Here is a 14,354-nt window from a genome sequence, read left to right as displayed (position 1 = left end):
GCATTGTCTATATATTTTATGACTCAAATATTTAAACATTTGACATAGATATATATTTGTAGTTTTAGGTTAATGTGCATCTTAATGAAGGTATCCTTTTACAATTATACAATTAGAGGACCCAGAAAGGGTTAGAAACAGATCCTAAATTCTTTCCAGGTTTTTTCTTTGGGGGAAAAAGAATAGCATGGACATGGTGATTTGGTTTCTGGTCTGTCTGCCTTCATTCTCTCTTCTCTTCTTTACACAAATGACTCTGTTTAAACTAGTCATTTACAGCGGGCTCCTTTGGAGTGCTTTGCAAAGCGGCAGAGTAAGTTTTGGTGGTGGCCAGTGGGACGTCCCCTCTGACGAGTTTCGGAACTCTGAAGCACAGCACTCACAGAAGCAGACTGCAGCTCAACGTGGGCCATCGGCCAAGGCCTACTTCGTCCTTTGACTTTATTGTCAAACACCTTGGTTCAGATCCTTTTTTAAATATAATACCCCTCAATCCCCTTCTCCCTCCCTCCCCACCTGCCCTCCCACACCCCTCCCCTTTGGTAACCCCTAGTCCCTTCTTGGAGTCTGTGAGTCTTCTGCTATTTTGTTCCTTCAGTTTTACTTCATTGTTATACTCCACAAATGAGGGAAACCATTTGGCACTTTTCTTTCTCCGTCTGGCTTATTTCACTAAGCATAATGTCCTCCAGCTCCATTCTTGCTGTTGCAAATGGTAGGATTTGTTTTTTTTTCTTATGGCTGAATAGTATTCCATTGTATATATGTACTACATCTTCTTTATCCATTCATCTACTGACGGACACTTAGGTTACTACAATATCTTGGCTATTGCAAACAGTGCTGGGATAAACATAGGGGTGCATATGTCTTTCTGAGTCTGAGAACTTATATTTTTTGGATAAATTCCAAGGAGTGGGATTCCCAGATCAAACGGTATTTCTATTTTTAATTTTTTGAGGAACCTCCATATTGCTTTCCACAATGGTTGAACTAGCTTACACTCCCACCAGCAATGTAGGAGGGTTCCCCTTTCTCCGCATCCTCGCCAGCATTTGTTGTTCTTAGTCTTTTTGATGCTGGCAGTTCTTACTGGTTGAGGTGATATCTCATTGTGGTTTTAATTTGCATTTCCCTGATGATTAGTGATGTGGAGCATCTCTTCATGTGTGTGTTGGCCATCTGAAATTCTTCTTCGTAGTATTGTCTCTTCATATCCTCTACTCATTTGTTAATTAGGTTATTTGCTTTTTGGGTGTTGAGGCATGTGAGTTTTTTATATATTTTGGATGTTAATCTCTTGTTGGATATGTCATTCAAATATATTCTCCCATACTGTAGGATGCCTTTTTGTTCTATTGATGGTGTCCCTTGCTGTACAGAAATGTTTTAGTTTGATGTAGTCCCATGAGTTCATTTTTGCTTTTGTTTCCCTTGCTCAAGGAGTTCAGGAAGAAGTTGCTCATGCTTACATTCAGGAGATTTTTGCCTGTTTTGTCTTCTAAGAGTTTTATGGCTTCATGACTTACATTCAAGTCTTTAATCCGTTTTGAGTTTACTTTTGTGTATGGAGTTAAACAATAATCCAGTTTCATTCTCTTGCATGTAGCTGTCCAGTTTTACCAACACCAGCTGTTGAAGAGGCTGTCATTTCCCCATTGTATATCCATGGCTCCTTTATCGTATATTAGTTGACCATATATGGTTTGGTTTATGGCAGAGCTCTCTAGTCTGTACCATTGCTCAATGGTTCTGTTCTTGTGCCAGTACCAAATTGTCTTGATTACTGTGGCTTTGTAGTAGAGCTTGAAGTTGGGAAGTGAGATCCCCCAGCTTTATTCTTCCTTCTCAGGATTGCTTTGGCTATTTGGGTCTTTTATGGTTACATATGAATTTTACAATGATTTGCTCTAGTTCATTGAAGAATGCTATTGGTATTTTGATAGGAATTGCATTGAATCTATAGATTGCTTTAGGCAAGATGGCCATTTTGACTATATTAATTCTTTCTATCCATGAGCATGGGATGTGTTTCATTTGTTGGTTTCTTCTTTAATTTCTCTCATGGGTGTCTTGTAGTTTTCAGAATGTAGGTCTTTCACTTCCTTGGTTAGGTTTATTCCTAGGTATTTTATTCTTTTGATGCAACTGAATGGAATTGTTTCCCTGATTTTTCTTTCTGCTAGATCTTTGTTAGTATATAGGAATGCCATATTAATTTTGCATATTAATTTTGTATCCTGCAACTTTGCTGAATTCAGATATTAGATCTAGTAGTTTTGGAGTGGATTCTTTAGGGTTTTTTATGAATAGTATCATGTCATCTGCAAACAGGGATAGTTTAACTTCTTCCTTGCCTATTTGGATGCCTTTTATTTCTTTGTGTTGTCTAATTGCTGTGGCTAGGACCTCCAGTACTATGTTGAACAGAAGTGGGGAGAGTGGGCATCCTTGTATTGTTCCCAATCTTAAAGGAAAAGCTTTCAGCTTCTCGCTGTTAAGTATAATGTTGGCTGTGGGTTTGTCATATATGGCCTTTATTATGTTGAGGTACTTGCCCTGTATACCCATTTTGTTAAGAGTTTTTATCATGAAGGACGTTGAATTTTGGCAAATGTTTTTTTAGCATCTATGTCGATGATCATGTTGTTTTTGTCCTTCCTTTTGTTGATGTAGTGGATGATGTTGATGGATTTTCAAATGTTGTACCATCTTTGCATCCCTGGAATAAGTCCTACTTGATCATGATGGATGATCTTTTTGATGTATTTTTGAATTCATTTTCCTAATATTTTGTGGAGTATTTTTGCATCTATGTTCATCAGGGATATTGGTCTGTAATTTTCTTTTTTTGTAGTGTGTTTGCCTGGTTTTGGTTTTAAAGTGATGCTGGTCTCATAGAATGAGTTTGGAAGTATTTCCTCTTCTTCTACTCTTTGGAAAACTTTAAGGAGGATGGGTATTAGGTCTTCACTAAGTGTTTGATTCCTTTAGGCAAGATGGCCTAAATTCAGCAGTGAGGCCATCTGGTCCAGGAGTTTCATTCTTAGGTAATTTTTGATTACCAATTCAATTTCATTACTGGTAATTGGTCAGTTCAGATTTTCTGTTCCATTCTGGGTCAGCCTTGGAAGGTTGTATTTTTCTAGAAAGTTGTTCATTTCTTCTTGGTTATCCAGTTTCTTACCGTATAATTTTTCATAATATTCTCTAATAATTCTTTGTATTTCTGTGGTGTCAGTAGTCATTTTTCCTTTCTCATTTCTGATTCTGTTTATGTGTGTGGACTCTTTTTTTCTTGGTAAGTCTGGCTGGGGGTTTATCTATTTTGTGTATTTTCTCAAAGAACCAGCTCTTGCTTTCATTGATTCTTTCTATTGTTTTATTCTTCTTGATTTTATTTATTTCTGCTCCTATCTTTATTATGTCCCTCCTTCTACTAACTTTGGGCCTCATTTGTTCTTCTTTTCTTGTTTCTTTAACTGTAAGTTTCGACTATTCATATGGGATTGTTCTTCTTTCCTGAGGTATGCCTGTGTTGCAATATACTTTCCTCTTAGCATAGCCTTCATTGCGTCCCACAGATTTTGCAGTGTTGAATTATTGTTGCCATTTGTCTCCATATATTGCTTGATCTCTGTTTTTATTTGGTTATTGATTCATTGGTTATTTAGGAGAATGTTGTGAAGCCTCCATGTGTTTGTGGGATTTTTCATTTTCTTTGCATAATTTATTTCTAGTTTCATACCTTTGTGAGCTGAGAAACTGGTTGGTGCTATTTCAATCTTTTTGAATTTACCAAGGCTCTTTTTGTGGCCTAGTATATGATCTATTCCTGTAAATGTTCCATGTACCCTTGAGAAAAATGAGAAAAATGTGTATTCTGCTGCTTTTGGGTGCAGAATTCTGTAAATGTCTGTTAGGTCCATCTGTTCTTTCTAATGTGTTGTTCAGTGCCTCTGTCTCCGTATTTTCTGTCTGGTTGATCTGTCCTTTGGAATGAGTGGAGTGTTGAAGTCTCCTAGAATGAATGCATTGCATTCCATTTCCCCTTTTAATTCAGGTAGTATTTGTTTCACATATGTAGGTGCTCCTCTGTTGGGTTCATAGATATTTATAATGGTTACATCTTCTTGTTGAATTGATCCCTCTGTTATTATGTAATGTCCTTCTTTGTCTCTTGTGACTTTCTTTGTTTTGAAGTCTATTTTGTCTGATACAAGAACTGCAACTCCTGCTTTTTTCTCCCTATTGGTTGCATGAAAAATCTTTTTCCATCCCTTCACTTTTAGTCTGTGTATGTCTTTGTGTTTAAGGTGAGTCTCTTGTAGGCAGCATATAGATGGGTCTTGTTTTTTTATCCATTCAGTGACTCTATGTCTTTTGATTGGTGCATTCAGTCCATTTACATATAGGGTGATTATCGATAGGTATGCGCTTATTGCCATTGCAGGCTTTAGATTCGTGGTTACCAAAGGTTCAAGGTGAAATCCCTTAGTATCTAAGAGTCTAACTTAACTCACTTAACATGTTATTACAAACACAATCTAAAGTATCTTTTTTTCTCCTCCTTTTTCTTCCTCCTCCATTCTTTATATATTAGGTATCATATTCTGTACTCTTTGTCTATCCCTTGATTGACTTTGAGGATAGTTGATTTAATTTTGTATTTGCTTAGTAATTAACTGTTCTACTTTCTTTACTGTGGTTTTATTACTCTGGTGACAGCAATTAAACCTTAGGAACACTTCTGTCCATAGCAGTCCCTCCAAAATACCCTGTAGAGATGGTTTGTGGGAGGTAAATTCTCTCAGCTTTTGCTTATGTGGAAATTGTTTAATCCCTCCTTCAAATTTAAATGATAATCTTGCTGGATAAAGTAATCTTGGTTTGAGGCCCTTCTGCTTCATTGCATTAAATACATCATGCCACTCCCTTCTGGCCTGTAAGGTTTCTGCTGAGAAGTCTGATGATATCCTGATGTGCTTTCCTTTGTATGTGATCTTATTTCTCTCTCTGGTTGCTTTTAATAGTCTGTCCTTATCCTTGATCTTTGCCATTTTAATTACTATATGTCTTGGTGTTGTCTTCCTTGGGTCCCTTGTGTTGGGAGATCTGTGGATCTCCATGGCCTCAGAGACTATCTCCTTCCCCAGATTGGGAAAGTTTTCAGCAATTACCTCGTCAAAGACACTTTCTATCCCCTTTTCTCTCTCTTTTTCTACTGGTACCCCTATAATGCAAATAGTGCTCCATTTAGATTGGTCACACATTTCTCTCAATATTCTTTCATTCTTAGAGATCCTTTTTTCTCTCTATGCCTCATTTTCTTGTATTCCTCTTCTCTAGTTTCTATTTCATTTATCGTCTCCTCCACCATATCTAATCTGCTTTTAAAACTTTCCATTGTATGTTTCATTTCTGATACTCTGTTCCATAAAGATTGGATCTCCAACTGAAATTCATTTCTGAGTTCTTAAGTATTTTTCTGTACCTCCATGAATGAGTTAATGATTTTTTATTTTGAAATCCCTTTCAGGAAGATTAATTGGGTCGATTTTCTTTGAATCTTTCTCAGGTGTGTTCATAGTTTTACTTTGAACCAGGTTCCTTTGGCATTTCAGATTTGTATATGGCACCCTCTAGTGCCCAGAGGCTCTATTCTCAGGAGCTGCTCAGCCCCTGAAGCAATTTTGAGGGTTGCAGGGGAGTGGTATTGGTGCCTAGTGGGAGGAAAGAGCTGTTTCCTGCTTCCCAGCTGCTATGCCTGTCTCCACTGCCTGAGCCAGTGGGCCAAGCACACAGGTATAAGCCTCTAAGCTTTGTGTTTGTAGTTGCTGTAGATGGTCCTTCCTTCTGGCTGGCCTAACACCAGGGTAGGGTTTGCTGGTTTGTGAGCCATTTGGGGCTGGCCGGAAAAAGGCACAGTACACTGTGTATTATGGAGGGGGTCTTTGGAGCTGTGTAACCAGCCAGGGAGCTGGGGTGCCAAAGATCATGAGAATTCCCAACCTGCTGGGCTGAGTGCACCCAGACAATTTTGTCTACCTGTCCTTTCTCCTGAGCAATAAGCTCTGCAATCCTTGCTACTTTAACAGCCCTCTTGCTAAGGGCTTCCTTGTTAGGAATTCTCTTCGACTGCCTGCCTTTCCTTTGTCCCAGAGCAGCCGGATATGAATTGCTGCTTTCCACAAGCAGCCTGAATATCAGTCTCTCCAGGAATTCTTTGCTTTCCAACCCCCTAATCATGAGAGTACCATGCAAGCACCATGAAATGTAGGTTTGTGCTCCTAGAGCAGATCTCCAGAGTTAGGTATTCAGCAGTCCCAGGCCTCCACTCCCTCCCTGCTCCATTTCTCTTCCTCCTGCTGGTGAGCTTGGGTGGGGGAAGGGCTTGTCCTGCTGAGCCACGACTTTGGTACTTTACCCTGTTCTGTGAGGTTTATTCTTTTCTCCACGTGAATGCAGTTTGGCACAGTCCTCTTTTCTGTTGCTCTTTCAGGATTAGTTGTATTAATTATGTTTTCATGTTATATGCAGTTTTAGGAGGAAGCCACTGTCTCATCTCTCATGCTGCCATCTTTAATCCAGACCCCTTGGTTCAATTTCTTTCCCACCAATGTGTATTTCAGCAGACACAGTAAATATTTTAAATGCAGATATATTAACAATATGTAATCATCTCATCAGCTGCGATTATGCTACTTTATGCAAGTAGCTTCAGTTTGATGTTAAATTATCTTTAAACATGGTGGTTACTTGTCCAGTTCATTATTTCTTACATTGAACTTTTGTTAAAATAGTTCTATGTTGTGTTGTAGAGTATTTTCAAAGATTTTTAATTTATTTGAAACCTTTTGGTTGAGTTTCTCCAAATTCAGAAGTATATTAAAACCTGAGGAAAAGGCTAGCTGCTGTATTACTTTTAAAGAGTATAAATGTGATTTCCAATGAACTATGATTGCTATGATCAGTTATGATGCTGGCTCAGGCCCATAACTTGGAGTTACTACAAAGCAAGTACATATAAAGGTATGTTGTCTGCTCATATTTTTGTAATATTTATTCCTTTCTTAATTTGCTCATTATAACCTAGCATCCCATAGGATAAAACACTTGAATGATGGAAGTGTTCACTTGTTATCCAGATGTTCTGGGGTCTCTTGGCAGAGCTTTTATATCAAATGTTGAAAACATAATTATCCTACAGAACCTGAGTGACATGGTAATGGAGGTGTGTGACTATGGTGAAAAGAAACAATTGCCAGCAAATGGAAACATCTAAAGATATTTTATGATAAAAGGCCTCATTTCCATAGAGAGCTAACACATCTCTTTAAAACTAATGCATTTTCTTAACCTACTCAGTGGTGTCAACAATGAACCACTGAAATGAAAACTGTCAGTATCACTGGTTTCAGTGCTTGCTTTTCATAAAAAGATATTGGTCGATTATTGCCACCCATAGAACTCTTCCTCCCAGTGCACTTCTACCTAGGACTGACTTGTATTTGACAATTATATGTGGCATTATGTTATCTATTTTATTGTTTTCCTATACTGTTTTTTGGTTTTCCATATGTAGTTGATTTGTCTCACCATGTTCCATGTGTAGTTGATTTGTCTCACTTGAGGGCGCTTCAAGTGCTGTGGGCCATTGTGTTATGCAGAGGGAATGGAATGAAGTTGATGATTATTTGCTAAATAAATGAATATAAAAAATCAAGGAACAAAATACTCCTGGGCTTTGAATAAATTTTAATTTCTTTCTTCAGTCAAAAAGCTGTCTATTTTCAGTCTTTTTGCTCACAAAAAGACTGAAATCTAGAAAAAGAGGGAAAGTAAAATGAAGCAAAAGAAAGGGGAATTCTGAGGAAGAGAGAACTGGGATGAGAGAATGAGGATGGGAGAGTAGACATGAAGAGAGCAGAGTCATATAGGAGGTGGAGGAGTATAGAAAAGGAATTTTAAAAAATTGAAGTAGAAAATGAGAATAATCTGAAGAATGAAAGTAAAAAATAGAATAGTAAGCTTCAGCAACAAAGAAAAAACTACTTACTGCTCTTCACTCTCACTATGTGCAAGGAGCTCTGGCAGGTGCTTTACTTGGAGTATCTCCTCCAGTTCTCACAGAAATCCAGTGAGTGCTGCCTCTCTCCACATCCCCTGGAAGGGTAAGTGACTGTAAGGCCACAGAGCAAGAAAGGAGCGAGCTGAGCTGGGGTTTGAACAGTTTTATCTGTTTTACCCTATATCCTGGCCAAGTCTGGGTCCACTGCTCAGTGTCTGTAACTGTATTGGTTTCTCACCTGACAGTCCATCCCCTTCCACAACATGCACAGGATCTTAACAGCAGATTCTCCCCTTGTCCCTCCTTTTGACTTCTGAGACTCCAGAAGGAGAAAGAGCCCTTGTAGGTAACATCACAGTTAGTAACAGAAAATCTGTTCTTCCCGTGTCATACATGTGCTTTTGCTCTGGTGTTTTTGAATCAAAATTTTATTTATATCTTGTTACTTTTTAAGAGTTTAGGCATATATCCCAACTTTCTATTAATGGTTGGGCTTCATGTTCATATAATTTATTTTCTAGTTTTTGTTGCAAATAACAGAAAATTTATTTGAAAATGTCTTAGCATAATGAAAGAGATTAGGCAATGAAAATTGAGGTCAGGCTTGAATTGAGTAAATTATGAGATAATAAATGATTAAACTGAGTGAAATGATTAAAGATTTATGTGATGAAAATAAAAATTAGTTACCTATTTAAGCCCACTATTCAGGATCATTGCAAGTTATCTTAAAAATTAATATTTTTTAAAAGTGATTCAAGTTTTATTCCTGTGTATTGTAAACTGTTGTCTTTAACCAATGCATTTAAACCAATTTTGTTTGAGAAAGGAAATAGGCCTTGATTTACATTATATATTATCATTGCAATATGGATGGTGCAAAATAGATCATTCCCAAAGCATTGATGGCCAGTTCAGTACTTAAAAATTTTTCTTCCACTGATCTTTTCACCCATGACACTTAAAGTGCAAACTTGTGTGAAATGCATTTCAATTTCTCTTCTTGCTCCGGCCTGCCCTCTGGTGAAGATGGCATAAAACAATCTGAGCTCACTGAAAATTTAGTCAATTTTTCAGATATTCAGAGAGCTGGAAAAAAAAAAAGAAAAGAAAATGAGGAAAGGGGAATAGATCGAGTAGATCCTGTGGCACAAAATAATCATGTCATCTTTCAGTGAATTTTGAAGACTTGTCTAAGTGCATTGTGTATTGAGATTTAAATTTCCTTGAACTATCTGTATTGTTCCTAAAAAAAGGTTGTTCTCTCTGTGTTTTAATGTGACAGTAGATTCTGATATTCTCTTCATTGTGACATAAAAGACAGTCTTTTGTATTACAAACTTGAGTGTTTTATATATGGTATTTTTGAAGTGATAAAAATGTTTGTGAGAAAAAAATATAAAAACTAAATACAGCTAAAACATACCTTAGGATATAATGGATGAATATGGAAGTTAAAGTTTATTTGTTCTAGAGTTGTAGTATTGTAAATTCTTTTTTTATATTTTACTTTAGTTCTATGTTTTCTGATTTTTCTGTAAAAATCATCTAGAAGAGCACATAATCCTATAAAATAATATAGAAATATTTTAAAACCTGATTTATTAAATATGTACATTAAAAACTGAGTTATTTTAGGGTGTTTATACCAAACTTCCAGCTAATAGTTGCCCAATGATTCCAAGTAAGCACTTAAAAAAATATATTGTGCTTTATCACTGTCTTCTTTCCTACTTTGAGATGCACAGAAAACTTGTATATAATAACTATGTACAAATATATAGAATAGCTGAAAACCTGTATATAAATGTAACATATATCCAAGAAAAGATACTCAAGAAAAATAGCTTTCTATTTATCTTTTGCAATTGAATGGAAGTCACACTGCTACATGCAGATTATTAGATTATTTCATGAAGTTTGAGTAATTTGCCTGAAAATCTATAGATCTATCTCTTGTATGTAAAATCATAAGGAATATAATTCAGTTGTGATTTATTAAGAACACACATATACACATGCCTGGAAGTGATCTTGTGGTTCATTTGCTCTTTAAATATCGAGCGGTTTTCTGGAAAAAAAAAAAAAAATCTTAGATTGGCTTCCACATGCCCATGATAGTCATTTATATAGTTAACTACCAGGGTTAACTATAATGTAACCAGCTATGCTAACCAGACAGCAACTGAAGTGTATGGATTCATACTATTATGCGAAAGATCAGTATTAAAGAGAAAGACAGAGATGGGGGCAGGAGGAATGGTAGGAAGGAGGAAGGAAAGTGAAAATGGAATGAGCTTCTAAAGAGTGCTTTATTCAGTGGAGTATTTATTCCTAAGAAATATCTAGGCAGTCTTTTCTATTTTTTTCCCCTTATATTATCCTGTCAGATTTATTTATAAATCTATTACTAAATATTTTTTTAAAAGCCATAATTGCCTGGAAAGCTATTGGGAAGAAATAATCAATTTTGTTGAAACTCTGTGTAACTTAAATAAAAAACATTCACTATTTAGCTATCAGTTTAAATTGATTTGGAAAATACAGTGTACTAAATTATACTTACTGTTTCCTTAATGGTTAGTTATATTTCAATTGTTTTTCGGGATTATCTTCTTTTATATAACACTTAACAAAAAATCAAGTAAAAAATGAGGACTAATTAATAAAGATCTTAAATTATTTGAAAGAGTTGAATAATCAAACTTTATTATCTCTTAAAGCCTGCCTCCTGTTTCAAGTGGATAGATAATAATATAATAAAATGTAAAAATACATTTTGATAATTGTCTTAATCAGACATCTGATATTTAGATAAATCTTCATTATTGCTACTTCATTATTGCTCACCTGGATGTTTACATTTATCATAGTTACATATCTTTGTCTTTCCTTCCAGCTTCTATTTCAGCATCATTACCTTGGCTAAATTAATGTCTTTATAAAATGATTATTCTTTGTATATACATGTAATTGCCTTACCTTTGTGTTCTGTCTTGTTTCTGATCCAAAATGCCTGGCTTCTGTGTGTGAAGCTGGCTGGGTTTTGTACAAATTCAGTATGACTTTATGTGAAAGTGATCCTTTTATAAATCATTTCATAATGATAACAGTGAATAAAACAGTCCAGTTTCTCACTGGACCTTTTTCTCAAATGTGAATTAGATATTAAGAAGATCTTAAGGAGTTTGAATCAGTAATTAAAAACCTCCTAAAAAACAAAAGTCTAGGACCAGATGGCTTCACTGGTGATTCTACCAAACAATCACAGAAGAAATAATACCAATCCTCCTTAAACTCTTCCAAAAAATAGAAGAGAAGGGAATACTTCCAGACTCATTTTACAAGGCCAGCATTACTCTGATGCCAAAACCAGACAAGGACTCTCCTCAAGAGAAGAAAATTAAAGGCCTATATCCCTGGTGAGCATAAATGCAAAAATCCTCAACAAAATATTAGCAAACCAAATTCAATAAAGCACGAAAAGGATCATTTCTTATCATCAGTTGGGATTTATTCAAGGGAGGCAAGGATGGTTCAGCATCCACTAATCAATGCGATACACCACATTAACAAAATGAAGGATAAAAATTGTATGCAAAAAAAATTGATAAAAATCTACATCCATTTATGATAATCTACATCCATTTATGTAAAACATTCTCAACAACGTGGGTATAAAGGAAAGTATGTGCCTACCATCATAAAAGTCATCTATGACCAGCCCATAGCTAATATCATACTCTATAGTGAAAAGCTGAAAGCTTTTCCTCTAAGAGCAGGAACAAGGCAAGGATGACAGTTCTTACCACTTTTATTCAACATAGTATTGGAAGTCTTAGCCACAGCAGTTAGGCAAGAAAAGCAGTAAATGTCATTCCAGTTGGAAAGGAAGAAGTAAAAGTGTCACATTTGCAGATGATATGACATTATATATAGAAAACCTTAAAGACCTACCAAAAAAAAACTGTTAGAATAAATGAATTCAGTAACATTGCAGGATATAAAATCAATATAGAAATCTATTGTATTTCTGTAAACTAATAACAAACTATCAGAAAGAGAAATTAAGAAACCAATCACATCTACAGTTGCATCAAAAAGAGTAAAATGTCTAGGAATAAGTTTAGCCAGTAAGGTGAAATCCTATACCCTGAACTAGAAAACCCTGGTGAAAGACATTGAAGATGACATACATAAATGGAAATATATTTCATGCTAATGGACTGGAATAATTAATATTGTTAAAATATCTGTGCTACCCAAAGCAATCTACTGATTCAATATAATCCACATCAAAATTCCAATGACACTTTTCCAGAAGAACAAATAATGCTAGAATTTGTACAGAACTGCAAAAGTCCCTGAATAGCCAAAGAAATTTTGAGAGTGAAGAAGAAAGCTGGAGGCATGGTGTACCCTCATTTAAAACTATACTACAAAGCTATAGTAATCAAAACACTATGGTACTGGCATAAAAACAAACATAAATTTAACAGCTCAGAAATAAACCCATAGATATATGGGCAGTTAATTTACAACAAAGGATCCAAAAATATATGATGGGGACAGACATCTCTTCAATAAGCAGTGTTGGGAAAGCTGGACAGCCACATGCAAATGAATGAAACTGAACCACTATTTTACATCATTTACAAAAGTTAACTCAAAATGGATTAAAGGCTGAATGTAAGACTGTAAACAGTAAAACTCCTAGAAGAAAACATAAACAATAAGCTCCTTGACATTAGTCTTAGCAATGATTTTTGATCTGACCTTATAAGAAAAGGCAACCAAAGGAAAAATAAACAAGTGGGCCTAGATTAAATTATAAAGCTTCTACACACAAAAGGAAGCCATTAACAATGACAACTTACTGGAGAAAATATTTGAAATCATATATGTGATAATGAGTTAATAATTAAAATATATAAAGCACTCATACAGCTCAATAATTTAAAAAATATGATTTAAAAATGGGCAGAGGATCTTAATGTATATTTTTCTGAAGAAGACATACAGATGGCCAACAAGTACATGAAAAGATGCTCAACGTTATTAGTCATCAGGGACATGCAAATCAAAGTACAAAGAGATATCATCTCATACCTGTTAGAATGACCATTATTGAAAAGACAAGAGATAACAAATGTTGGAAAGGATATCAGGAAAAGGAAACACTTGTGTACTGTTAGTGGGACTGAAAATTGGCACAGCCACTATGGAAAACAGTATGGAAGTTCCTCAAAAAATTAAAATAGAAATACCATATGGTTATGAATTCTACTTCTGGGTATTTATCCTAAGAAAATGAAAATATAACTCAAAAAGTTATATGCATGAATGGATAAAGAAAATGTGATGTTTATGTGTGTGTGTATATATATATATACACACACACATATATATATTTATATATATTTTAGATATTAACTCATATATATATATATATATATATATATATAGTGGAATATTATTTAGCCATAAAAAAGAAGGAAATCTTGCCACTTGTGACAACACAAATAGACCTTGAGGAGGGTTTTCTGCTAAGTGATATAAGTCAGACAGAAAAAGACAAATACTGTATGATCTCACTGATTTGTGGAATTCTAAAAACAAACAAAACCCAAGCTCATGGATCCAAGAACGGATTGGTGGTTGTCAGAGGCAGGGAGCTGAGGGAAGGTTAAATGGGTGAAGGGAGTCAAAAGGCACAAAATTCCAATTATAACGTAATTCATGGGGATGTAATATACAGCATGGTAATAGTAGTATATTGTATATGTTAAAGTTGCTAAGAGTATATCTTAAAAGTTTCTATCACAAGAGAAAAATACTTATAAATATGTATAGGGATGGTTGTTAACTAGACTTACTATGGTGATCATTTTGCAATATATACAAATATCAAATCATTACTTGCTTATTTGCATATGAATATATGTATGTATAATGTACGTTAATTATACTGCAATAAAAAAATCTTAAAATCTTTCTTTTTAACAGTGTTCCTAGCTTTTAAGGTGAGTCTAACCAGATTTTTTCACTCTGTTACTGCTGCTTCTCTTCCCTCTCCTGTTTGTTAACATCCAAATTATCACTCAATTATTTTAATTTTATCTGATGATTGAAAATACTGTGAATTGTGTGATAATGGTTTTCATGGGAAATTAAGTAGCAATTGCACACTTTTAACATAAATTACTGCCTTAATTACTTGGTAAAATCAAGTGAAGAACTCTCCACCCGTCTCAGATTTTCATTTAACTATCCATTTATTTAA

General features: G+C 35.1%; 1 protein-coding gene across 13 annotated transcripts in view; it reads left to right on the top strand.

Annotated features, from left to right (window-relative positions):
• BMPR1B (bone morphogenetic protein receptor type 1B) overlaps nucleotides 1–14,354 on the top strand; it is a 402,305-nt gene that overhangs the window by 322,680 nt on the left and 65,271 nt on the right. The window lies entirely within an intron of this gene.

This window comes from Manis javanica, chromosome 5 (genome assembly GCF_040802235.1).
Source record: "Manis javanica isolate MJ-LG chromosome 5, MJ_LKY, whole genome shotgun sequence".
NCBI lineage: Eukaryota > Metazoa > Chordata > Mammalia > Pholidota > Manidae > Manis > Manis javanica.
This window is presented reverse-complemented; position numbering and strand designations above follow the sequence as displayed.